We start from the raw sequence: 25,069 nt of genomic DNA on the forward strand, positions 1-25,069 counted from the left end.
CTTAGCACTGTGCTGTGATGTCACTCAATACCACTGACATCACTAGGTGTAAACAACATCTCTCCTTTGCTGTGTATGTGACTATGGAGCTGTTTGGTGATGTCGTCTATTACGGCCTTCATAGAAGCAACAGGAGATTGTTGCATCCATCTTGAACCCTCAGAACTACAGTGCTATGATGTCACTCACTTCCACAGGCCTTGCAGAGTGTAAACAACAACAACCCAGCTTTGTTGTGTATGTAACCATAGGGATTTGTGATGTCACCTAGAACCTTCACAGCAGCGACAGCTTTATGAGGAGCATCAGCACTGCTCTGCCTGAGCAGAACCATCACCGCCATAGGTTGTCAAATAACCCGGATTTAACCCACACAGGTAAGTCCAATGGGGTGCAGGCATGTCCTCTATGCTTACAGCTTCCCGTGGGTGTTGGTTTGATACCGTTTGGGGACAGCCAAGGAGGCATCTGCAGGCAACAAAGGTAGGTGTGTGCTTGTGTGTGTGTTTCCTATGCAGATCCTAAGCCCAGTGTCACATGCAAGTAGGAGGAGTAAGAAGGGTTCCTGGCAAATCCGGGTTATGGATTGCATTTAAAAAGGCCCCGTGGGAGTGCAATGGGCCCCTGTCTTGCTGCTTAGCAATAATGGTATGGGTTTAGGTTCTGCTGTGTGTACTGGTGGTTGACTGCCCCCCAGCCCAGAGTGTGCATGGAAAATTGTCTGGCAGCCTCCCTGACAGCAAGCAGTGATAGTGCCCATGAAGGGGACCTTGTTGGGCCCGCCCCTTTCACGGTTATCGCTTCTCGGCCTTTTGGCTAAGATCAAGTGTAGTATCTGTTCTTATCAGTTTAATATCTGATACGTCCCCTATCTGGGGACCATATATTAAATGGATTTTTGAGAACGGGGGCCGATTTCGAAGCTTGCTTCCGTCGCCCTATGCATTGACCCGATATGGCAGTATCTTCGGGTACAGTGCACCACCCCCTTACAGGGTTAAAAAGAAAGATTCCTACTTTCATTGCTACCTGCTTGCTGGCTAGCCAGCTAGCCAGCCCTGTGGGCCTTGCTGCTGCTGCAGCCAAAAAACAAAAGGTGGTGCTGCTGCTGCTTCTGCTGCTTCTGCTTCTGCTTGTGTCTGGCCCCTGTTGGAGCGTCCAGGCACAGGACTTCTGCTGCTGCTGACTAAATGGCCTCCTTAATTGGATCATTTGAGTAGCCAGCACACCTGTGCAGGTAGGGCATGACATGATAGGCAGCTGCCTTGATAGCGGGTGGGTGCTGAATGTTCCTAATTGACAAAATAAGATTAATGCTTATGAAGAAATATAAAATCTCATCCCTTCCCCAATATCGCGCCACACCCCTACCCCTTAATTCCCTGGTTGAACGTGATGGACATATGTCTTTTTTCGACCGTACTAACTATGTAACTATGTAACATAACATGGGGGGGGGGGGTCTCCTGGCTGTTCACACAGGTGTGTCATTGCTGTACATTGACCATGCATTGCTTCTGTGGTATTGCAAAGGCAAAGACAAATGCTTCCAGCCATCCATTGCACTAATGGATTGGTCATCAGCTGGCTGTCTATGTCCCGCATCAATATAGACCAAAGTACAGAGGGTTAGGCTATGCTATTGTGCACCTACCCCTGATGCATCAGAAGGTGCGAGGCCCTTGCTAAATTCTGTGCACAGACTTTGAGATCTATGCTTTAGACTGTATCTAAACCTGCTCCAACATGGACTGACATTCTGGCCTACTTTCAGCCGATGCGACTTGTCTGTCGCTGAACAGTCGCTTTTTATGTATTCAGCACCTATGTATAATGTTGTAAAAATGCTCTAGAAGCTAAAGTCGCAGAAATGTCACACATATTTGGCCTGCAACTTTCTGTGCGACAAATTCAGACAGGAAAAATCAGTATAAATCCTTAGAAAATTATCCCCCAGTGTCTCCATCTGCTGGCGGTATTGAATAAGCATTGCTGCACTGATGGGGTATGCATTAGACGAAAAAAAAGAAGAAAAAGAAGAATAATACGCCCAGAAAAGAGGCGAAAAGGAGAAAAACGTAAAAAAACGTGAAAAAAAAGTAAGAGGAAGAGAAGGGAAAAAAAGGTGGAAATGGGTTTAAAAGTGATTTCGGCGGAGAAATATATATATATATATATATATATATATATATATATATATATATGCGCACACACACACATAGATATAAACGTATTCTCCGTTGAGATATTGCAGCCGCTGCTGTGTCCAGGCCCAGGAGCCTTAGCACTGTGCTGTGATGTCACTCAATACCACTGACATCACTAGGTGTAAACAACATCTCTCCTTTGCTGTGTATGTGACTATGGAGCTGTTTGGTGATGTCGTCTATTACGGCCTTCATAGAAGCAACAGGAGATTGTTGCATCCATCTTGAACCCTCAGAACTACAGTGCTATGATGTCACTCACTTCCACAGGCCTTGCAGAGTGTAAACAACAACAACCCAGCTTTGTTGTGTATGTAACCATAGGGATTTGTGATGTCACCTAGAACCTTCACAGCAGCGACAGCTTTATGAGGAGCATCAGCACTGCTCTGCCTGAGCAGAACCATCACCGCCATAGGTTGTCAAATAACCCGGATTTAACCCACACAGGTAAGTCCAATGGGGTGCAGGCATGTCCTCTATGCTTACAGCTTCCCGTGGGTGTTGGTTTGATACCGTTTGGGGACAGCCAAGGAGGCATCTGCAGGCAACAAAGGTAGGTGTGTGCTTGTGTGTGTGTTTCCTATGCAGATCCTAAGCCCAGTGTCACATGCAAGTAGGAGGAGTAAGAAGGGTTCCTGGCAAATCCGGGTTATGGATTGCATTTAAAAAGGCCCCGTGGGAGTGCAATGGGCCCCTGTCTTGCTGCTTAGCAATAATGGTATGGGTTTAGGTTCTGCTGTGTGTACTGGTGGTTGACTGCCCCCCAGCCCAGAGTGTGCATGGAAAATTGTCTGGCAGCCTCCCTGACAGCAAGCAGTGATAGTGCCCATGAAGGGGACCTTGTTGGGCCCGCCCCTTTCACGGTTATCGCTTCTCGGCCTTTTGGCTAAGATCAAGTGTAGTATCTGTTCTTATCAGTTTAATATCTGATACGTCCCCTATCTGGGGACCATATATTAAATGGATTTTTGAGAACGGGGGCCGATTTCGAAGCTTGCTTCCGTCGCCCTATGCATTGACCCGATATGGCAGTATCTTCGGGTACAGTGCACCACCCCCTTACAGGGTTAAAAAGAAAGATTCCTACTTTCATTGCTACCTGCTTGCTGGCTAGCCAGCTAGCCAGCCCTGTGGGCCTTGCTGCTGCTGCAGCCAAAAAACAAAAGGTGGTGCTGCTGCTGCTTCTGCTGCTTCTGCTTGTGTCTGGCCCCTGTTGGAGCGTCCAGGCACAGGACTTCTGCTGCTGCTGACTAAATGGCCTCCTTAATTGGATCATTTGAGTAGCCAGCACACCTGTGCAGGTAGGGCATGACATGATGGGCAGCTGCCTTGATAGCGGGTGGGTGCTGAATGTTCCTAATTGACAAAATAAGATTAATGCTTATGAAGAAATATAAAATCTCATCCCTTCCCCAATATCGCGCCACACCCCTACCCCTTAATTCCCTGGTTGAACGTGATGGACATATGTCTTTTTTCGACCGTACTAACTATGTAACTATGTAACATAACATGGGGGGGGGGGGGTCTCCTGGCTGTTCACACAGGTGTGTCATTGCTGTACATTGACCATGCATTGCTTCTGTGGTATTGCAAAGGCAAAGACAAATGCTTCCAGCCATCCATTGCACTAATGGATTGGTCATCAGCTGGCTGTCTATGTCCCGCATCAATATAGACCAAAGTACAGAGGGTTAGGCTATGCTATTGTGCACCTACCTGATGCATCAGAAGGTGCGAGGCCCTTGCTAAATTCTGTGCACAGACTTTGAGATCTATGCTTTAGACTGTATCTAAACCTGCTCCAACATGGACTGACATTCTGGCCTACTTTCAGCCGATGCGACTTGTCTGTCGCTGAACAGTCGCTTTTTATGTATTCAGCACCTATGTATAATGTTGTAAAAATGCTCTAGAAGCTAAAGTCGCAGAAATGTCACACATATTTGGCCTGCAACTTTCTGTGCGACAAATTCAGACAGGAAAAATCAGTATAAATCCTTAGAAAATTATCCCCCAGTGTCTCCATCTGCTGGCGGTATTGAATAAGCATTGCTGCACTGATGGGGTATGCATTAGACGAAAAAAAAGAAGAAAAAGAAGAATAATACGCCCAGAAAAGAGGCGAAAAGGAGAAAAACGTAAAAAAACGTGAAAAAAAAGTAAGAGGAAGAGAAGGGAAAAAAAGGTGGAAATGGGTTTAAAAGTGATTTCGGCGGAGAAATATATATATATATATATATATATATATATATATATATATATATGCGCACACACACACATAGATATAAACGTATTCTCCGTTGAGATATTGCAGCCGCTGCTGTGTCCAGGCCCAGGAGCCTTAGCACTGTGCTGTGATGTCACTCAATACCACTGACATCACTAGGTGTAAACAACATCTCTCCTTTGCTGTGTATGTGACTATGGAGCTGTTTGGTGATGTCGTCTATTACGGCCTTCATAGAAGCAACAGGAGATTGTTGCATCCATCTTGAACCCTCAGAACTACAGTGCTATGATGTCACTCACTTCCACAGGCCTTGCAGAGTGTAAACAACAACAACCCAGCTTTGTTGTGTATGTAACCAAAGGGATTTGTGATGTCACCTAGAACCTTCACAGCAGCGACAGCTTTATGAGGAGCATCAGCACTGCTCTGCCTGAGCAGAACCATCACCGCCATAGGTTGTCAAATAACCCGGATTTAACCCACACAGGTAAGTCCAATGGGGTGCAGGCATGTCCTCTATGCTTACAGCTTCCCGTGGGTGTTGGTTTGATACCGTTTGGGGACAGCCAAGGAGGCATCTGCAGGCAACAAAGGTAGGTGTGTGCTTGTGTGTGTGTTTCCTATGCAGATCCTAAGCCCAGTGTCACATGCAAGTAGGAGGAGTAAGAAGGGTTCCTGGCAAATCCGGGTTATGGATTGCATTTAAAAAGGCCCCGTGGGAGTGCAATGGGCCCCTGTCTTGCTGCTTAGCAATAATGGTATGGGTTTAGGTTCTGCTGTGTGTACTGGTGGTTGACTGCCCCCCAGCCCAGAGTGTGCATGGAAAATTGTCTGGCAGCCTCCCTGACAGCAAGCAGTGATAGTGCCCATGAAGGGGACCTTGTTGGGCCCGCCCCTTTCACGGTTATCGCTTCTCGGCCTTTTGGCTAAGATCAAGTGTAGTATCTGTTCTTATCAGTTTAATATCTGATACGTCCCCTATCTGGGGACCATATATTAAATGGATTTTTGAGAACGGGGGCCGATTTCGAAGCTTGCTTCCGTCGCCCTATGCATTGACCCGATATGGCAGTATCTTCGGGTACAGTGCACCACCCCCTTACAGGGTTAAAAAGAAAGATTCCTACTTTCATTGCTACCTGCTTGCTGGCTAGCCAGCTAGCCAGCCCTGTGGGCCTTGCTGCTGCTGCAGCCAAAAAACAAAAGGTGGTGCTGCTGCTGCTTCTGCTGCTTCTGCTTCTGCTTGTGTCTGGCCCCTGTTGGAGCGTCCAGGCACAGGACTTCTGCTGCTGCTGACTAAATGGCCTCCTTAATTGGATCATTTGAGTAGCCAGCACACCTGTGCAGGTAGGGCATGACATGATAGGCAGCTGCCTTGATAGCGGGTGGGTGCTGAATGTTCCTAATTGACAAAATAAGATTAATGCTTATGAAGAAATATAAAATCTCATCCCTTCCCCAATATCGCGCCACACCCCTACCCCTTAATTCCCTGGTTGAACGTGATGGACATATGTCTTTTTTCGACCGTACTAACTATGTAACTATGTAACATAACATGGGGGGGGGGGGGGGTCTCCTGGCTGTTCACACAGGTGTGTCATTGCTGTACATTGACCATGCATTGCTTCTGTGGTATTGCAAAGGCAAAGACAAATGCTTCCAGCCATCCATTGCACTAATGGATTGGTCATCAGCTGGCTGTCTATGTCCCGCATCAATATAGACCAAAGTACAGAGGGTTAGGCTATGCTATTGTGCACCTACCTGATGCATCAGAAGGTGCGAGGCCCTTGCTAAATTCTGTGCACAGACTTTGAGATCTATGCTTTAGACTGTATCTAAACCTGCTCCAACATGGACTGACATTCTGGCCTACTTTCAGCCGATGCGACTTGTCTGTCGCTGAACAGTCGCTTTTTATGTATTCAGCACCTATGTATAATGTTGTAAAAATGCTCTAGAAGCTAAAGTCGCAGAAATGTCACACATATTTGGCCTGCAACTTTCTGTGCGACAAATTCAGACAGGAAAAATCAGTATAAATCCTTAGAAAATTATCCCCCAGTGTCTCCATCTGCTGGCGGTATTGAATAAGCATTGCTGCACTGATGGGGTATGCATTAGACGAAAAAAAAGAAGAAAAAGAAGAATAATACGCCCAGAAAAGAGGCGAAAAGGAGAAAAACGTAAAAAAACGTGAAAAAAAAGTAAGAGGAAGAGAAGGGAAAAAAAGGTGGAAATGGGTTTAAAAGTGATTTCGGCGGAGAAATATATATATATATATATATATATATATATATATATATATATGCGCACACACACACATAGATATAAACGTATTCTCCGTTGAGATATTGCAGCCGCTGCTGTGTCCAGGCCCAGGAGCCTTAGCACTGTGCTGTGATGTCACTCAATACCACTGACATCACTAGGTGTAAACAACATCTCTCCTTTGCTGTGTATGTGACTATGGAGCTGTTTGGTGATGTCGTCTATTACGGCCTTCATAGAAGCAACAGGAGATTGTTGCATCCATCTTGAACCCTCAGAACTACAGTGCTATGATGTCACTCACTTCCACAGGCCTTGCAGAGTGTAAACAACAACAACCCAGCTTTGTTGTGTATGTAACCATAGGGATTTGTGATGTCACCTAGAACCTTCACAGCAGCGACAGCTTTATGAGGAGCATCAGCACTGCTCTGCCTGAGCAGAACCATCACCGCCATAGGTTGTCAAATAACCCGGATTTAACCCACACAGGTAAGTCCAATGGGGTGCAGGCATGTCCTCTATGCTTACAGCTTCCCGTGGGTGTTGGTTTGATACCGTTTGGGGACAGCCAAGGAGGCATCTGCAGGCAACAAAGGTAGGTGTGTGCTTGTGTGTGTGTTTCCTATGCAGATCCTAAGCCCAGTGTCACATGCAAGTAGGAGGAGTAAGAAGGGTTCCTGGCAAATCCGGGTTATGGATTGCATTTAAAAAGGCCCCGTGGGAGTGCAATGGGCCCCTGTCTTGCTGCTTAGCAATAATGGTATGGGTTTAGGTTCTGCTGTGTGTACTGGTGGTTGACTGCCCCCCAGCCCAGAGTGTGCATGGAAAATTGTCTGGCAGCCTCCCTGACAGCAAGCAGTGATAGTGCCCATGAAGGGGACCTTGTTGGGCCCGCCCCTTTCACGGTTATCGCTTCTCGGCCTTTTGGCTAAGATCAAGTGTAGTATCTGTTCTTATCAGTTTAATATCTGATACGTCCCCTATCTGGGGACCATATATTAAATGGATTTTTGAGAACGGGGGCCGATTTCGAAGCTTGCTTCCGTCGCCCTATGCATTGACCCGATATGGCAGTATCTTCGGGTACAGTGCACCACCCCCTTACAGGGTTAAAAAGAAAGATTCCTACTTTCATTGCTACCTGCTTGCTGGCTAGCCAGCTAGCCAGCCCTGTGGGCCTTGCTGCTGCTGCAGCCAAAAAACAAAAGGTGGTGCTGCTGCTGCTTCTGCTGCTTCTGCTTCTGCTTGTGTCTGGCCCCTGTTGGAGCGTCCAGGCACAGGACTTCTGCTGCTGCTGACTAAATGGCCTCCTTAATTGGATCATTTGAGTAGCCAGCACACCTGTGCAGGTAGGGCATGACATGATAGGCAGCTGCCTTGATAGCGGGTGGGTGCTGAATGTTCCTAATTGACAAAATAAGATTAATGCTTATGAAGAAATATAAAATCTCATCCCTTCCCCAATATCGCGCCACACCCCTACCCCTTAATTCCCTGGTTGAACGTGATGGACATATGTCTTTTTTCGACCGTACTAACTATGTAACTATGTAACATAACATGGGGGGGGGGGGGGGGGGTCTCCTGGCTGTTCACACAGGTGTGTCATTGCTGTACATTGACCATGCATTGCTTCTGTGGTATTGCAAAGGCAAAGACAAATGCTTCCAGCCATCCATTGCACTAATGGATTGGTCATCAGCTGGCTGTCTATGTCCCGCATCAATATAGACCAAAGTACAGAGGGTTAGGCTATGCTATTGTGCACCTACCTGATGCATCAGAAGGTGCGAGGCCCTTGCTAAATTCTGTGCACAGACTTTGAGATCTATGCTTTAGACTGTATCTAAACCTGCTCCAACATGGACTGACATTCTGGCCTACTTTCAGCCGATGCGACTTGTCTGTCGCTGAACAGTCGCTTTTTATGTATTCAGCACCTATGTATAATGTTGTAAAAATGCTCTAGAAGCTAAAGTCGCAGAAATGTCACACATATTTGGCCTGCAACTTTCTGTGCGACAAATTCAGACAGGAAAAATCAGTATAAATCCTTAGAAAATTATCCCCCAGTGTCTCCATCTGCTGGCGGTATTGAATAAGCATTGCTGCACTGATGGGGTATGCATTAGACGAAAAAAAAGAAGAAAAAGAAGAATAATACGCCCAGAAAAGAGGCGAAAAGGAGAAAAACGTAAAAAAACGTGAAAAAAAAGTAAGAGGAAGAGAAGGGAAAAAAAGGTGGAAATGGGTTTAAAAGTGATTTCGGCGGAGAAATATATATATATATATATATATATATATATATATATATATATATGCGCACACACACACATAGATATAAACGTATTCTCCGTTGAGATATTGCAGCCGCTGCTGTGTCCAGGCCCAGGAGCCTTAGCACTGTGCTGTGATGTCACTCAATACCACTGACATCACTAGGTGTAAACAACATCTCTCCTTTGCTGTGTATGTGACTATGGAGCTGTTTGGTGATGTCGTCTATTACGGCCTTCATAGAAGCAACAGGAGATTGTTGCATCCATCTTGAACCCTCAGAACTACAGTGCTATGATGTCACTCACTTCCACAGGCCTTGCAGAGTGTAAACAACAACAACCCAGCTTTGTTGTGTATGTAACCATAGGGATTTGTGATGTCACCTAGAACCTTCACAGCAGCGACAGCTTTATGAGGAGCATCAGCACTGCTCTGCCTGAGCAGAACCATCACCGCCATAGGTTGTCAAATAACCCGGATTTAACCCACACAGGTAAGTCCAATGGGGTGCAGGCATGTCCTCTATGCTTACAGCTTCCCGTGGGTGTTGGTTTGATACCGTTTGGGGACAGCCAAGGAGGCATCTGCAGGCAACAAAGGTAGGTGTGTGCTTGTGTGTGTGTTTCCTATGCAGATCCTAAGCCCAGTGTCACATGCAAGTAGGAGGAGTAAGAAGGGTTCCTGGCAAATCCGGGTTATGGATTGCATTTAAAAAGGCCCCGTGGGAGTGCAATGGGCCCCTGTCTTGCTGCTTAGCAATAATGGTATGGGTTTAGGTTCTGCTGTGTGTACTGGTGGTTGACTGCCCCCCAGCCCAGAGTGTGCATGGAAAATTGTCTGGCAGCCTCCCTGACAGCAAGCAGTGATAGTGCCCATGAAGGGGACCTTGTTGGGCCCGCCCCTTTCACGGTTATCGCTTCTCGGCCTTTTGGCTAAGATCAAGTGTAGTATCTGTTCTTATCAGTTTAATATCTGATACGTCCCCTATCTGGGGACCATATATTAAATGGATTTTTGAGAACGGGGGCCGATTTCGAAGCTTGCTTCCGTCGCCCTATGCATTGACCCGATATGGCAGTATCTTCGGGTACAGTGCACCACCCCCTTACAGGGTTAAAAAGAAAGATTCCTACTTTCATTGCTACCTGCTTGCTGGCTAGCCAGCTAGCCAGCCCTGTGGGCCTTGCTGCTGCTGCAGCCAAAAAACAAAAGGTGGTGCTGCTGCTGCTTCTGCTGCTTCTGCTTGTGTCTGGCCCCTGTTGGAGCGTCCAGGCACAGGACTTCTGCTGCTGCTGACTAAATGGCCTCCTTAATTGGATCATTTGAGTAGCCAGCACACCTGTGCAGGTAGGGCATGACATGATGGGCAGCTGCCTTGATAGCGGGTGGGTGCTGAATGTTCCTAATTGACAAAATAAGATTAATGCTTATGAAGAAATATAAAATCTCATCCCTTCCCCAATATCGCGCCACACCCCTACCCCTTAATTCCCTGGTTGAACGTGATGGACATATGTCTTTTTTCGACCGTACTAACTATGTAACTATGTAACATAACATGGGGGGGGGGGGGGGTCTCCTGGCTGTTCACACAGGTGTGTCATTGCTGTACATTGACCATGCATTGCTTCTGTGGTATTGCAAAGGCAAAGACAAATGCTTCCAGCCATCCATTGCACTAATGGATTGGTCATCAGCTGGCTGTCTATGTCCCGCATCAATATAGACCAAAGTACAGAGGGTTAGGCTATGCTATAGTGCACCTACCTGATGCATCAGAAGGTGCGAGGCCCTTGCTAAATTCTGTGCACAGACTTTGAGATCTATACTTTAGACTGTATCTAAACCTGCTCCAACATGGACTGACATTCTGGCCTACTTTCAGCCGATGCGACTTGTCTGTCGCTGAACAGTCGCTTTTTATGTATTCAGCACCTATGTATAATGTTGTAAAAATGCTCTAGAAGCTAAAGTCGCAGAAATGTCACACATATTTGGCCTGCAACTTTCTGTGCGACAAATTCAGACAGGAAAAATCAGTATAAATCCTTAGAAAATTATCCCCCAGTGTCTCCATCTGCTGGCGGTATTGAATAAGCATTGCTGCACTGATGGGGTATGCATTAGACGAAAAAAAAGAAGAAAAAGAAGAATAATACGCCCAGAAAAGAGGCGAAAAGGAGAAAAACGTAAAAAAACGTGAAAAAAAAGTAAGAGGAAGAGAAGGGAAAAAAAGGTGGAAATGGGTTTAAAAGTGATTTCGGCGGAGAATATATATATATATATATATATATATATATATATATATATATATGCGCACACACACACATAGATATAAACGTATTCTCCGTTGAGATATTGCAGCCGCTGCTGTGTCCAGGCCCAGGAGCCTTAGCACTGTGCTGTGATGTCACTCAATACCACTGACATCACTAGGTGTAAACAACATCTCTCCTTTGCTGTGTATGTGACTATGGAGCTGTTTGGTGATGTCGTCTATTACGGCCTTCATAGAAGCAACAGGAGATTGTTGCATCCATCTAGAACCCTCAGAACTACAGTGCTATGATGTCACTCACTTCCACAGGCCTTGCAGAGTGTAAACAACAACAACCCAGCTTTGTTGTGTATGTAACCATAGGGATTTGTGATGTCACCTAGAACCTTCACAGCAGCGACAGCTTTATGAGGAGCATCAGCACTGCTCTGCCTGAGCAGAACCATCACCGCCATAGGTTGTCAAATAACCCGGATTTAACCCACACAGGTAAGTCCAATGGGGTGCAGGCATGTCCTCTATGCTTACAGCTTCCCGTGGGTGTTGGTTTGATACCGTTTGGGGACAGCCAAGGAGGCATCTGCAGGCAACAAAGGTAGGTGTGTGCTTGTGTGTGTGTTTCCTATGCAGATCCTAAGCCCAGTGTCACATGCAAGTAGGAGGAGTAAGAAGGGTTCCTGGCAAATCCGGGTTATGGATTGCATTTAAAAAGGCCCCGTGGGAGTGCAATGGGCCCCTGTCTTGCTGCTTAGCAATAATGGTATGGGTTTAGGTTCTGCTGTGTGTACTGGTGGTTGACTGCCCCCCAGCCCAGAGTGTGCATGGAAAATTGTCTGGCAGCCTCCCTGACAGCAAGCAGTGATAGTGCCCATGAAGGGGACCTTGTTGGGCCCGCCCCTTTCACGGTTATCGCTTCTCGGCCTTTTGGCTAAGATCAAGTGTAGTATCTGTTCTTATCAGTTTAATATCTGATACGTCCCCTATCTGGGGACCATATATTAAATGGATTTTTGAGAACGGGGGCCGATTTCGAAGCTTGCTTCCGTCGCCCTATGCATTGACCCGATATGGCAGTATCTTCGGGTACAGTGCACCACCCCCTTACAGGGTTAAAAAGAAAGATTCCTACTTTCATTGCTACCTGCTTGCTGGCTAGCCAGCTAGCCAGCCCTGTGGGCCTTGCTGCTGCTGCAGCCAAAAAACAAAAGGTGGTGCTGCTGCTGCTTCTGCTTCTGCTTGTGTCTGGCCCCTGTTGGAGCGTCCAGGCACAGGACTTCTGCTGCTGCTGACTAAATGGCCTCCTTAATTGGATCATTTGAGTAGCCAGCACACCTGTGCAGGTAGGGCATGACATGATAGGCAGCTGCCTTGATAGCGGGTGGGTGCTGAATGTTCCTAATTGACAAAATAAGATTAATGCTTATGAAGAAATATAAAATCTCATCCCTTCCCCAATATCGCGCCACACCCCTACCCCTTAATTCCCTGGTTGAACGTGATGGACATATGTCTTTTTTCGACCGTACTAACTATGTAACTATGTAACATAACATGGGGGGGGGGGGGGGGGGTCTCCTGGCTGTTCACACAGGTGTGTCATTGCTGTACATTGACCATGCATTGCTTCTGTGGTATTGCAAAGGCAAAGACAAATGCTTCCAGCCATCCATTGCACTAATGGATTGGTCATCAGCTGGCTGTCTATGTCCCGCATCAATATAGACCAAAGTACAGAGGGTTAGGCTATGCTATTGTGCACCTACCTGATGCATCAGAAGGTGCGAGGCCCTTGCTAAATTCTGTGCACAGACTTTGAGATCTATGCTTTAGACTGTATCTAAACCTGCTCCAACATGGACTGACATTCTGGCCTACTTTCAGCCGATGCGACTTGTCTGTCGCTGAACAGTCGCTTTTTATGTATTCAGCACCTATGTATAATGTTGTAAAAATGCTCTAGAAGCTAAAGTCGCAGAAATGTCACACATATTTGGCCTGCAACTTTCTGTGCGACAAATTCAGACAGGAAAAATCAGTATAAATCCTTAGAAAATTATCCCCCAGTGTCTCCATCTGCTGGCGGTATTGAATAAGCATTGCTGCACTGATGGGGTATGCATTAGACGAAAAAAAAGAAGAAAAAGAAGAATAATACGCCCAGAAAAGAGGCGAAAAGGAGAAAAACGTAAAAAAACGTGAAAAAAAAGTAAGAGGAAGAGAAGGGAAAAAAAGGTGGAAATGGGTTTAAAAGTGATTTCGGCGGAGAAATATATATATATATATATATATATATATATATATATATATATATATGCGCACACACACACATAGATATAAACGTATTCTCCGTTGAGATATTGCAGCCGCTGCTGTGTCCAGGCCCAGGAGCCTTAGCACTGTGCTGTGATGTCACTCAATACCACTGACATCACTAGGTGTAAACAACATCTCTCCTTTGCTGTGTATGTGACTATGGAGCTGTTTGGTGATGTCGTCTATTACGGCCTTCATAGAAGCAACAGGAGATTGTTGCATCCATCTTGAACCCTCAGAACTACAGTGCTATGATGTCACTCACTTCCACAGGCCTTGCAGAGTGTAAACAACAACAACCCAGCTTTGTTGTGTATGTAACCATAGGGATTTGTGATGTCACCTAGAACCTTCACAGCAGCGACAGCTTTATGAGGAGCATCAGCACTGCTCTGCCTGAGCAGAACCATCACCGCCATAGGTTGTCAAATAACCCGGATTTAACCCACACAGGTAAGTCCAATGGGGTGCAGGCATGTCCTCTATGCTTACAGCTTCCCGTGGGTGTTGGTTTGATACCGTTTGGGGACAGCCAAGGAGGCATCTGCAGGCAACAAAGGTAGGTGTGTGCTTGTGTGTGTGTTTCCTATGCAGATCCTAAGCCCAGTGTCACATGCAAGTAGGAGGAGTAAGAAGGGTTCCTGGCAAATCCGGGTTATGGATTGCATTTAAAAAGGCCCCGTGGGAGTGCAATGGGCCCCTGTCTTGCTGCTTAGCAATAATGGTATGGGTTTAGGTTCTGCTGTGTGTACTGGTGGTTGACTGCCCCCCAGCCCAGAGTGTGCATGGAAAATTGTCTGGCAGCCTCCCTGACAGCAAGCAGTGATAGTGCCCATGAAGGGGACCTTGTTGGGCCCGCCCCTTTCACGGTTATCGCTTCTCGGCCTTTTGGCTAAGATCAAGTGTAGTATCTGTTCTTATCAGTTTAATATCTGATACGTCCCCTATCTGGGGACCATATATTAAATGGATTTTTGAGAACGGGGGCCGATTTCGAAGCTTGCTTCCGTCGCCCTATGCATTGACCCGATATGGCAGTATCTTCGGGTACAGTGCACCACCCCCTTACAGGGTTAAAAAGAAAGATTCCTACTTTCATTGCTACCTGCTTGCTGGCTAGCCAGCTAGCCAGCCCTGTGGGCCTTGCTGCTGCTGCAGCCAAAAAACAAAAGGTGGTGCTGCTGCTGCTTCTGCTGCTTCTGCTTGTGTCTGGCCCCTGTTGGAGCGTCCAGGCACAGGACTTCTGCTGCTGCTGACTAAATGGCCTCCTTAATTGGATCATTTGAGTAGCCAGCACACCTGTGCAGGTAGGGCATGACATGATAGGCAGCTGCCTTGATAGCGGGTGGGTGCTGAATGTTCCTAATTGACAAAATAAGATTAATGCTTATGAAGAAATATAAAATCTCATCCCTTCCCCAATATCGCGCCACACCCCTACCCCTTAATTCCCTGGTTGAACGTGATGGACATATGTCTTTTTTCGACCGTACTAACTATGTAACTATGTAACATAACATGGGGGGGGGGGGGGTCTCCTGGCTGTTCACACAGGTGTGTCATTGCTGTACATTGACCATGCATTGCTTCTGTGGTATTGCAAAGGCAAAGACAAATGCTTCCAGCCATCCATTGCACTAATGGATTGGTCATCAGCTGGCTGTCTATGTCCCGCATCAATATAGACCAAAGTACAGAGGGTTAGGCTATGCTATTGTGCACCTACCTGATGCATCAGAAGGTGCGAGGCCCTTGCTAAATTCTGTGCACAGACTTTGAGATCTATGCTTTAGACTGTATCTAAACCTGCTCCAACATGGACTGACATTCTGGCCTACTTTCAGCCGATGCGACTTGTCTGTCGCTGAACAGTCGCTTTTTATGTATTCAGCACCTATGTATAATGTTGTAAAAATGCTCTAGAAGCTAAAGTCGCAGAAATGTCACACATATTTGGCCTGCAACTTTCTGTGCGACAAATTCAGACAGGAAAAATCAGTATAAATCCTTAGAAAATTATCCCCCAGTGTCTCCATCTGCTGGCGGTATTGAATAAGCATTGCTGCACTGATGGGGTATGCATTAGACGAAAAAAAAGAAGAAAAAGAAGAATAATACGCCCAGAAAAGAGGCGAAAAGGAGAAAAACGTAAAAAAACGTGAAAAAAAAGTAAGAGGAAGAGAAGGGAAAAAAAGGTGGAAATGGGTTTAAAAGTGATTTCGGCGGAGAAATATATATATATATATATATATATATATATATATATATATATATATGCGCACACACACACATAGATATAAACGTATTCTCCGTTGAGATATTGCAGCCGCTGCTGTGTCCAGGCCCAGGAGCCTTAGCACTGTGCTGTGATGTCACTCAATACCACTGACATCACTAGGTGTAAACAACATCTCTCCTTTGCTGTGTATGTGACTATGGAGCTGTTTGGTGATGTCGTCTATTACGGCCTTCATAGAAGCAACAGGAGATTGTTGCATCCATCTTGAACCCTCAGAACTACAGTGCTATGATGTCACTCACTTCCACAGGCCTTGCAGAGTGTAAACAACAACAACCCAGCTTTGTTGTGTATGTAACCAAAGGGATTTGTGATGTCACCTAGAACCTTCACAGCAGCGACAGCTTTATGAGGAGCATCAGCACTGCTCTGCCTGAGCAGAACCATCACCGCCATAGGTTGTCAAATAACCCGGATTTAACCCACACAGGTAAGTCCAATGGGGTGCAGGCATGTCCTCTATGCTTACAGCTTCCCGTGGGTGTTGGTTTGATACCGTTTGGGGACAGCCAAGGAGGCATCTGCAGGCAACAAAGGTAGGTGTGTGCTTGTGTGTGTGTTTCCTATGCAGATCCTAAGCCCAGTGTCACATGCAAGTAGGAGGAGTAAGAAGGGTTCCTGGCAAATCCGGGTTATGGATTGCATTTAAAAAGGCCCCGTGGGAGTGCAATGGGCCCCTGTCTTGCTGCTTAGCAATAATGGTATGGGTTTAGGTTCTGCTGTGTGTACTGGTGGTTGACTGCCCCCCAGCCCAGAGTGTGCATGGAAAATTGTCTGGCAGCCTCCCTGACAGCAAGCAGTGATAGTGCCCATGAAGGGGACCTTGTTGGGCCCGCCCCTTTCACGGTTATCGCTTCTCGGCCTTTTGGCTAAGATCAAGTGTAGTATCTGTTCTTATCAGTTTAATATCTGATACGTCCCCTATCTGGGGACCATATATTAAATGGATTTTTGAGAACGGGGGCCGATTTCGAAGCTTGCTTCCGTCGCCCTATGCATTGACCCGATATGGCAGTATCTTCGGGTACAGTGCACCACCCCCTTACAGGGTTAAAAAGAAAGATTCCTACTTTCATTGCTACCTGCTTGCTGGCTAGCCAGCTAGCCAGCCCTGTGGGCCTTGCTGCTGCTGCAGCCAAAAAACAAAAGGTGGTGCTGCTGCTGCTTCTGCTGCTTCTGCTTCTGCTTGTGTCTGGCCCCTGTTGGAGCGTCCAGGCACAGGACTTCTGCTGCTGCTGACTAAATGGCCTCCTTAATTGGATCATTTGAGTAGCCAGCACACCTGTGCAGGTAGGGCATGACATGATAGGCAGCTGCCTTGATAGCGGGTGGGTGCTGAATGTTCCTAATTGACAAAATAAGATTAATGCTTATGAAGAAATATAAAATCTCATCCCTTCCCCAATATCGCGCCACACCCCTACCCCTTAATTCCCTGGTTGAACGTGATGGACATATGTCTTTTTTCGACCGTACTAACTATGTAACTATGTAACATAACATGGGGGGGGGGGGGGGTCTCCTGGCTGTTCACACAGGTGTGTCATTGCTGTACATTGACCATGCATTGCTTCTGTGGTATTGCAAAGGCAAAGACAAATGCTTCCAGCCATCCATTGCACTAATGGATTGGTCATCAGCTGGCTGTCTATGTCCCGCATCAATATAGACCAAAGTACAGAGGGTTAGGCTATGCTATTGTGCACCTACCTGATGCATCAGAAGGTGCGAGGCCCTTGCTAAATTCTGTGCACAGACTTTGAGATCTATGCTTTAGACTGTATCTAAACCTGCTCCAACATGGACTGACATTCTGGCCTACTTTCAGCCGATGCGACTTGTCTGTCGCTGAACAGTCGCTTTTTATGTATTCAGCACCTATGTATAATGTTGTAAAAATGCTCTAGAAGCTAAAGTCGCAGAAATGTCACACATATTTGGCCTGCAACTTTCTGTGCGACAAATTCAGACAGGAAAAATCAGTATAAATCCTTAGAAAATTATCCCCCAGTGTCTCCATCTGCTGGCGGTATTGAATAAGCATTGCTGCACTGATGGGGTATGCATTAGACGAAAAAAAAGAAGAAAAAGAAGAATAATACGCCCAGAAAAGAGGCGAAAAGGAGAAAAACGTAAAAAAACGTGAAAAAAAAGTAAGAGGAAGAGAAGGGAAAAAAAGGTGGAAATGGGTTTAAAAGTGATTTCGGCGGAGAAATATATATATATATATATATATATATATATATATATATATATATATATGCGCACACACACACATAGATATAAACGTATTCTCCGTTGAGATATTGCAGCCGCTGCTGTGTCCAGGCCCAGGAGCCTTAGCACTGTGCTGTGATGTCACTCAATACCACTGACATCACTAGGTGTAAACAACATCTCTCCTTTGCTGTGTATGTGACTATGGAGCTGTTTGGTGATGTCGTCTATTACGGCCTTCATAGAAGCAACAGGAGATTGTTGCATCCATCTTGAACCCTCAGAACTACAGTGCTATGATGTCACTCACTTCCACAGGCCTTGCAGAGTGTAAACAACAACAACCCAGCTTTGTTGTGTATGTAACCATAGGGATTTGTGATGTCACCTAGAACCTTCACAGCAGCGACAGCTTTATGAGGAGCATCAGCACTGCTCTGCCTGAGCAGAACCATCACCGCCATAGGTTGTCAAATAACCCGGATTTAACCCACACAGGTAAGTCCAATGGGGTGCAGGCATGTCCTCTATGCTTACAGCTTCCCGTGGGTGTTGGTTTGATACCGTTTGGGGACAGCCAAGGAGGCATCTGCAGGCAACAAAGGTAGGTGTGTGCTTGTGTGTGTGTTTCCTATGCAGATCCTAAGCCCAGTGTCACATGCAAGTAGGAGGAGTAAGAAGGGTTCCTGGCAAATCCGGGTTATGGATTGCATTTAAAAAGGCCCCGTGGGAGTGCAATGGGCCCCTGTCTTGCTGCTTAGCAATAATGGTATGGGTTTAGGTTCTGCTGTGTGTACTGGTGGTTGACTGCCCCCCAGCCCAGAGTGTGCATGGAAAATTGTCTGGCAGCCTCCCTGACAGCAAGCAGTGATAGTGCCCATGAAGGGGACCTTGTTGGGCCCGCCCCTTTCACGGTTATCGCTTCTCGGCCTTTTGGCTAAGATCAAGTGTAGTATCTGTTCTTATCAGTTTAATATCTGATACGTCCCCTATCTGGGGACCATATATTAAATGGATTTTTGAGAACGGGGGCCGATTTCGAAGCTTGCTTCCGTCGCCCTATGCATTGACCCGATATGGCAGTATCTTCGGGTACAGTGCACCACCCCCTTACAGGGTTAAAAAGAAAGATTCCTACTTTCATTGCTACCTGCTTGCTGGCTAGCCAGCTAGCCAGCCCTGTGGGCCTTGCTGCTGCTGCAGCCAAAAAACAAAAGGTGGTGCTGCTGCTGCTTCTGCTGCTTCTGCTTCTGCTTGTGTCTGGCCCCTGTTGGAGCGTCCAGGCACAGGACTTCTGCTGCTGCTGACTAAATGGCCTCCTTAATTGGATCATTTGAGTAGCCAGCACACCTGTGCAGGTAGGGCATGACATGATAGGCAGCTGCCTTGATAGCGGGTGGGTGCTGAATGTTCCTAATTGACAAAATAAGATTAATGCTTATGAAGAAATATAAAATCTCATCCCTTCCCCAATATCGCGCCACACCCCTACCCCTTAATTCCCTGGTTGAACGTGATGGACATATGTCTTTTTTCGACCGTACTAACTATGTAACTATGTAACATAACATGGGGGGGGGGGGGGGGGTCTCCTGGCTGTTCACACAGGTGTGTCATTGCTGTACATTGACCATGCATTGCTTCTGTGGTATTGCAAAGGCAAAGACAAATGCTTCCAGCCATCCATTGCACTAATGGATTGGTCATCAGCTGGCTGTCTATGTCCCGCATCAATATAGACCAAAGTACAGAGGGTTAGGCTATGCTATTGTGCACCTACCTGATGCATCAGAAGGTGCGAGGCCCTTGCTAAATTCTGTGCACAGACTTTGAGATCTATGCTTTAGACTGTATCTAAACCTGCTCCAACATGGACTGACATTCTGGCCTACTTTCAGCCGATGCGACTTGTCTGTCGCTGAACAGTCGCTTTTTATGTATTCAGCACCTATGTATAATGTTGTAAAAATGCTCTAGAAGCTAAAGTCGCAGAAATGTCACACATATTTGGCCTGCAACTTTCTGTGCGACAAATTCAGACAGGAAAAATCAGTATAAATCCTTAGAAAATTATCCCCCAGTGTCTCCATCTGCTGGCGGTATTGAATAAGCATTGCTGCACTGATGGGGTATGCATTAGACGAAAAAAAAGAAGAAAAAGAAGAATAATACGCCCAGAAAAGAGGCGAAAAGGAGAAAAACGTAAAAAAACGTGAAAAAAAAGTAAGAGGAAGAGAAGGGAAAAAAAGGTGGAAATGGGTTTAAAAGTGATTTCGGCGGAGAATATATATATATATATATATATATATATATATATATATATATATATGCGCACACACACACATAGATATAAACGTATTCTCCGTTGAGATATTGCAGCCGCTGCTGTGTCCAGGCCCAGGAGCCTTAGCACTGTGCTGTGATGTCACTCAATACCACTGACATCACTAGGTGTAAACAACATCTCTCCTTTGCTGTGTATGTGACTATGGAGCTGTTTGGTGATGTCGTCTATTACGGCCTTCATAGAAGCAACAGGAGATTGTTGCATCCATCTTGAACCCTCAGAACTACAGTGCTATGATGTCACTCACTTCCACAGGCCTTGCAGAGTGTAAACAACAACAACCCAGCTTTGTTGTGTATGTAACCATAGGGATTTGTGATGTCACCTAGAACCTTCACAGCAGCGACAGCTTTATGAGGAGCATCAGCACTGCTCTGCCTGAGCAGAACCATCACCGCCATAGGTTGTCAAATAACCCGGATTTAACCCACACAGGTAAGTCCAATGGGGTGCAGGCATGTCCTCTATGCTTACAGCTTCCCGTGGGTGTTGGTTTGATACCGTTTGGGGACAGCCAAGGAGGCATCTGCAGGCAACAAAGGTAGGTGTGTGCTTGTGTGTGTGTTTCCTATGCAGATCCTAAGCCCAGTGTCACATGCAAGTAGGAGGAGTAAGAAGGGTTCCTGGCAAATCCGGGTTATGGATTGCATTTAAAAAGGCCCCGTGGGAGTGCAATGGACCCCTGTCTTGCTGCTTAGCAATAATGGTATGGGTTTAGGTTCTGCTGTGTGTACTGGTGGTTGACTGCCCCCCAGCCCAGAGTGTGCATGGAAAATTGTCTGGCAGCCTCCCTGACAGCAAGCAGTGATAGTGCCCATGAAGGGGACCTTGTTGGGCCCGCCCCTTTCACGGTTATCGCTTCTCGGCCTTTTGGCTAAGATCAAGTGTAGTATCTGTTCTTATCAGTTTAATATCTGATACGTCCCCTATCTGGGGACCATATATTAAATGGATTTTTGAGAACGGGGGCCGATTTCGAAGCTTGCTTCCGTCGCCCTATGCATTGACCCGATATGGCAGTATCTTCGGGTACAGTGCACCACCCCCTTACAGGGTTAAAAAGAAAGATTCCTACTTTCATTGCTACCTGCTTGCTGGCTAGCCAGCTAGCCAGCCCTGTGGGCCTTGCTGCTGCTGCAGCCAAAAAACAAAAGGTGGTGCTGCTGCTGCTTCTGCTGCTTCTGCTTCTGCTTGTGTCTGGCCCCTGTTGGAGCGTCCAGGCACAGGACTTCTGCTGCTGCTGACTAAATGGCCTCCTTAATTGGATCATTTGAGTAGCCAGCACACCTGTGCAGGTAGGGCATGACATGATAGGCAGCTGCCTTGATAGCGGGTGGGTGCTGAATGTTCCTAATTGACAAAATAAGATTAATGCTTATGAAGAAATATAAAATCTCATCCCTTCCCCAATATCGCGCCACACCCCTACCCCTTAATTCCCTGGTTGAACGTGATGGACATATGTCTTTTTTCGACCGTACTAACTATGTAACTATGTAACATAACATGGGGGGGGGGGGGGGGTCTCCTGGCTGTTCACACAGGTGTGTCATTGCTGTACATTGACCATGCATTGCTTCTGTGGTATTGCAAAGGCAAAGACAAATGCTTCCAGCCATCCATTGCACTAATGGATTGGTCATCAGCTGGCTGTCTATGTCCCGCATCAATATAGACCAAAGTACAGAGGGTTAGGCTATGCTATTGTGCACCTACCTGATGCATCAGAAGGTGCGAGGCCCTTGCTAAATTCTGTGCACAGACTTTGAGATCTATGCTTTAGACTGTATCTAAACCTGCTCCAACATGGACTGACATTCTGGCCTACTTTCAGCCGATGCGACTTGTCTGTCGCTGAACAGTCGCTTTTTATGTATTCAGCACCTATGTATAATGTTGTAAAAATGCTCTAGAAGCTAAAGTCGCAGAAATGTCACACATATTTGGCCTGCAACTTTCTGTGCGACAAATTCAGACAGGAAAAATCAGTATAAATCCTTAGAAAATTATCCCCCAGTGTCTCCATCTGCTGGCGGTATTGAATAAGCATTGCTGCACTGATGGGGTATGCATTAGACGAAAAAAAAGAAGAAAAAGAAGAATAATACGCCCAGAAAAGAGGCGAAAAGGAGAAAAACGTAAAAAAACGTGAAAAAAAAGTAAGAGGAAGAGAAGGGAAAAAAAGGTGGAAATGGGTTTAAAAGTGATTTCGGCGGAGAAATATATATATATATATATATATATATATATATATATATATATATATATATATGCGCACACACACACATAGATATAAACGTATTCTCCGTTGAGATATTGCAGCCGCTGCTGTGTCCAGGCCCAGGAGCCTTAGCACTGTGCTGTGATGTCACTCAATACCACTGACATCACTAGGTGTAAACAACATCTCTCCTTTGCTGTGTATGTGACTATGGAGCTGTTTGGTGATGTCGTCTATTACGGCCTTCATAGAAGCAACAGGAGATTGTTGCATCCATCTTGAACCCTCAGAACTACAGTGCTATGATGTCACTCACTTCCACAGGCCTTGCAGAGTGTAAACAACAACAACCCAGCTTTGTTGTGTATGTAACCAAAGGGATTTGTGATGTCACCTAGAACCTTCACAGCAGCGACAGCTTTATGAGGAGCATCAGCACTGCTCTGCCTGAGCAGAACCATCACCGCCATAGGTTGTCAAATAACCCGGATTTAACCCACACAGGTAAGTCCAATGGGGTGCAGGCATGTCCTCTATGCTTACAGCTTCCCGTGGGTGTTGGTTTGATACCGTTTGGGGACAGCCAAGGAGGCATCTGCAGGCAACAAAGGTAGGTGTGTGCTTGTGTGTGTGTTTCCTATGCAGATCCTAAGCCCAGTGTCACATGCAAGTAGGAGGAGTAAGAAGGGTTCCTGGCAAATCCGGGTTATGGATTGCATTTAAAAAGGCCCCGTGGGAGTGCAATGGGCCCCTGTCTTGCTGCTTAGCAATAATGGTATGGGTTTAGGTTCTGCTGTGTGTACTGGTGGTTGACTGCCCCCCAGCCCAGAGTGTGCATGGAAAATTGTCTGGCAGCCTCCCTGACAGCAAGCAGTGATAGTGCCCATGAAGGGGACCTTGTTGGGCCCGCCCCTTTCACGGTTATCGCTTCTCGGCCTTTTGGCTAAGATCAAGTGTAGTATCTGTTCTTATCAGTTTAATATCTGATACGTCCCCTATCTGGGGACCATATATTAAATGGATTTTTGAGAACGGGGGCCGATTTCGAAGCTTGCTTCCATCGCCCTATGCATTGACCCGATATGGCAGTATCTTCGGGTACAGTGCACCACCCCCTTACAGGGTTAAAAAGAAAGATTCCTACTTTCATTGCTACCTGCTTGCTGGCTAGCCAGCTAGCCAGCCCTGTGGGCCTTGCTGCTGCTGCAGCCAAAAAACAAAAGGTGGTGCTGCTGCTGCTTCTGCTGCTTCTGCTTCTGCTTGTGTCTGGCCCCTGTTGGAGCGTCCAGGCACAGGACTTCTGCTGCTGCTGACTAAATGGCCTCCTTAATTGGATCATTTGAGTAGCCAGCACACCTGTGCAGGTAGGCATGACATGATAGGCAGCTGCCTTGATAGCGGGTGGGTGCTGAATGTTCCTAATTGACAAAATAAGATTAATGCTTATGAAGAAATATAAAATCTCATCCCTTCCCCAATATCGCGCCACACCCCTACCCTTAATTCCCTGGTTGAACGTGATGGACATATGTCTTTTTTCGACCGTACTAACTATGTAACTATGTAACATAACATGGGGGGGGGGGGGGGGGTCTCCTGGCTGTTCACACAGGTGTGTCATTGCTGTACATTGACCATGCATTGCTTCTGTGGTATTGCAAAGGCAAAGACAAATGCTTCCAGCCATCCATTGCACTAATGGATTGGTCATCAGCTGGCTGTCTATGTCCCGCATCAATATAGACCAAAGTGCAGAGGGTTAGGCTATGCTATTGTGCACCTACCTGATGCATCAGAAGGTGCGAGGCCCTTGCTAAATTCTGTGCACAGACTTTGAGATCTATGCTTTAGACTGTATCTAAACCTGCTCCAACATGGACTGACATTCTGGCCTACTTTCAGCCGATGCGACTTGTCTGTCGCTGAACAGTCGCTTTTTATGTATTCAGCACCTATGTATAATGTTGTAAAAATGCTCTAGAAGCTAAAGTCGCAGAAATGTCACACATATTTGGCCTGCAACTTTCTGTGCGACAAATTCAGACAGGAAAAATCAGTATAAATCCTTAGAAAATTATCCCCCAGTGTCTCCATCTGCTGGCGGTATTGAATAAGCATTGCTGCACTGATGGGGTATGCATTAGACGAAAAAAAAGAAGAAAAAGAAGAATAATACGCCCAGAAAAGAGGCGAAAAGGAGAAAAACGTAAAAAAAAACGTGAAAAAAAAGTAAGAGGAAGAGAAGGGAAAAAAGGTGGAAATGGGTTTAAAAGTGATTTCGGCGGAGAAATATATATATATATATATATATATATATATATATATATGTATAATATATATATATATGCGCACACACACACATAGATATAAACGTATTCTCCGTTGAGATATTGC

At 46.1% G+C, this 25,069-nt stretch overlaps 11 non-coding genes across 11 annotated transcripts; all 11 read left to right on the forward strand.

Moving 5' to 3' along the window:
• The first annotated feature begins 796 nt into the window (after nt 1-796).
• LOC130329079 (U2 spliceosomal RNA) lies at nt 797-987 on the forward strand. Its single transcript, XR_008872895.1, has one exon. It is a non-coding gene; the product is annotated as a U2 spliceosomal RNA (small nuclear RNA).
• A 2,089-nt stretch (nt 988-3,076) lies between these two features.
• Nucleotides 3,077-3,267, forward strand: LOC130329080 (U2 spliceosomal RNA). The gene has a single exon (XR_008872896.1). It is a non-coding gene; the product is annotated as a U2 spliceosomal RNA (small nuclear RNA).
• Nucleotides 3,268-5,349: 2,082 nt separating this feature from the next.
• Nucleotides 5,350-5,540, forward strand: LOC130329081 (U2 spliceosomal RNA). The gene has a single exon (XR_008872897.1). It is a non-coding gene; the product is annotated as a U2 spliceosomal RNA (small nuclear RNA).
• Nucleotides 5,541-7,628: 2,088 nt separating this feature from the next.
• Nucleotides 7,629-7,819, forward strand: LOC130329083 (U2 spliceosomal RNA). Its single transcript, XR_008872899.1, has one exon. It is a non-coding gene; the product is annotated as a U2 spliceosomal RNA (small nuclear RNA).
• A 2,093-nt stretch (nt 7,820-9,912) lies between these two features.
• LOC130329084 (U2 spliceosomal RNA) lies at nt 9,913-10,103 on the forward strand. Its single transcript, XR_008872900.1, has one exon. It is a non-coding gene; the product is annotated as a U2 spliceosomal RNA (small nuclear RNA).
• Nucleotides 10,104-12,186: 2,083 nt separating this feature from the next.
• Nucleotides 12,187-12,377, forward strand: LOC130329085 (U2 spliceosomal RNA). Its single transcript, XR_008872901.1, has one exon. It is a non-coding gene; the product is annotated as a U2 spliceosomal RNA (small nuclear RNA).
• Nucleotides 12,378-14,463: 2,086 nt separating this feature from the next.
• On the forward strand, nt 14,464-14,654 carry LOC130329087 (U2 spliceosomal RNA). Its single transcript, XR_008872902.1, has one exon. It is a non-coding gene; the product is annotated as a U2 spliceosomal RNA (small nuclear RNA).
• A 2,085-nt stretch (nt 14,655-16,739) lies between these two features.
• On the forward strand, nt 16,740-16,930 carry LOC130329088 (U2 spliceosomal RNA). Its single transcript, XR_008872903.1, has one exon. It is a non-coding gene; the product is annotated as a U2 spliceosomal RNA (small nuclear RNA).
• Nucleotides 16,931-19,024: 2,094 nt separating this feature from the next.
• On the forward strand, nt 19,025-19,215 carry LOC130328954 (U2 spliceosomal RNA). The gene has a single exon (XR_008872795.1). It is a non-coding gene; the product is annotated as a U2 spliceosomal RNA (small nuclear RNA).
• A 2,093-nt stretch (nt 19,216-21,308) lies between these two features.
• LOC130328955 (U2 spliceosomal RNA) lies at nt 21,309-21,499 on the forward strand. The gene has a single exon (XR_008872796.1). It is a non-coding gene; the product is annotated as a U2 spliceosomal RNA (small nuclear RNA).
• A 2,099-nt stretch (nt 21,500-23,598) lies between these two features.
• On the forward strand, nt 23,599-23,789 carry LOC130329058 (U2 spliceosomal RNA). Its single transcript, XR_008872876.1, has one exon. It is a non-coding gene; the product is annotated as a U2 spliceosomal RNA (small nuclear RNA).
• The last annotated feature ends 1,280 nt before the right edge of the window (nt 23,790-25,069 follow it).

This window comes from Hyla sarda, unplaced genomic scaffold (genome assembly GCF_029499605.1).
Source record: "Hyla sarda isolate aHylSar1 unplaced genomic scaffold, aHylSar1.hap1 scaffold_315, whole genome shotgun sequence".
NCBI lineage: Eukaryota > Metazoa > Chordata > Amphibia > Anura > Hylidae > Hyla > Hyla sarda.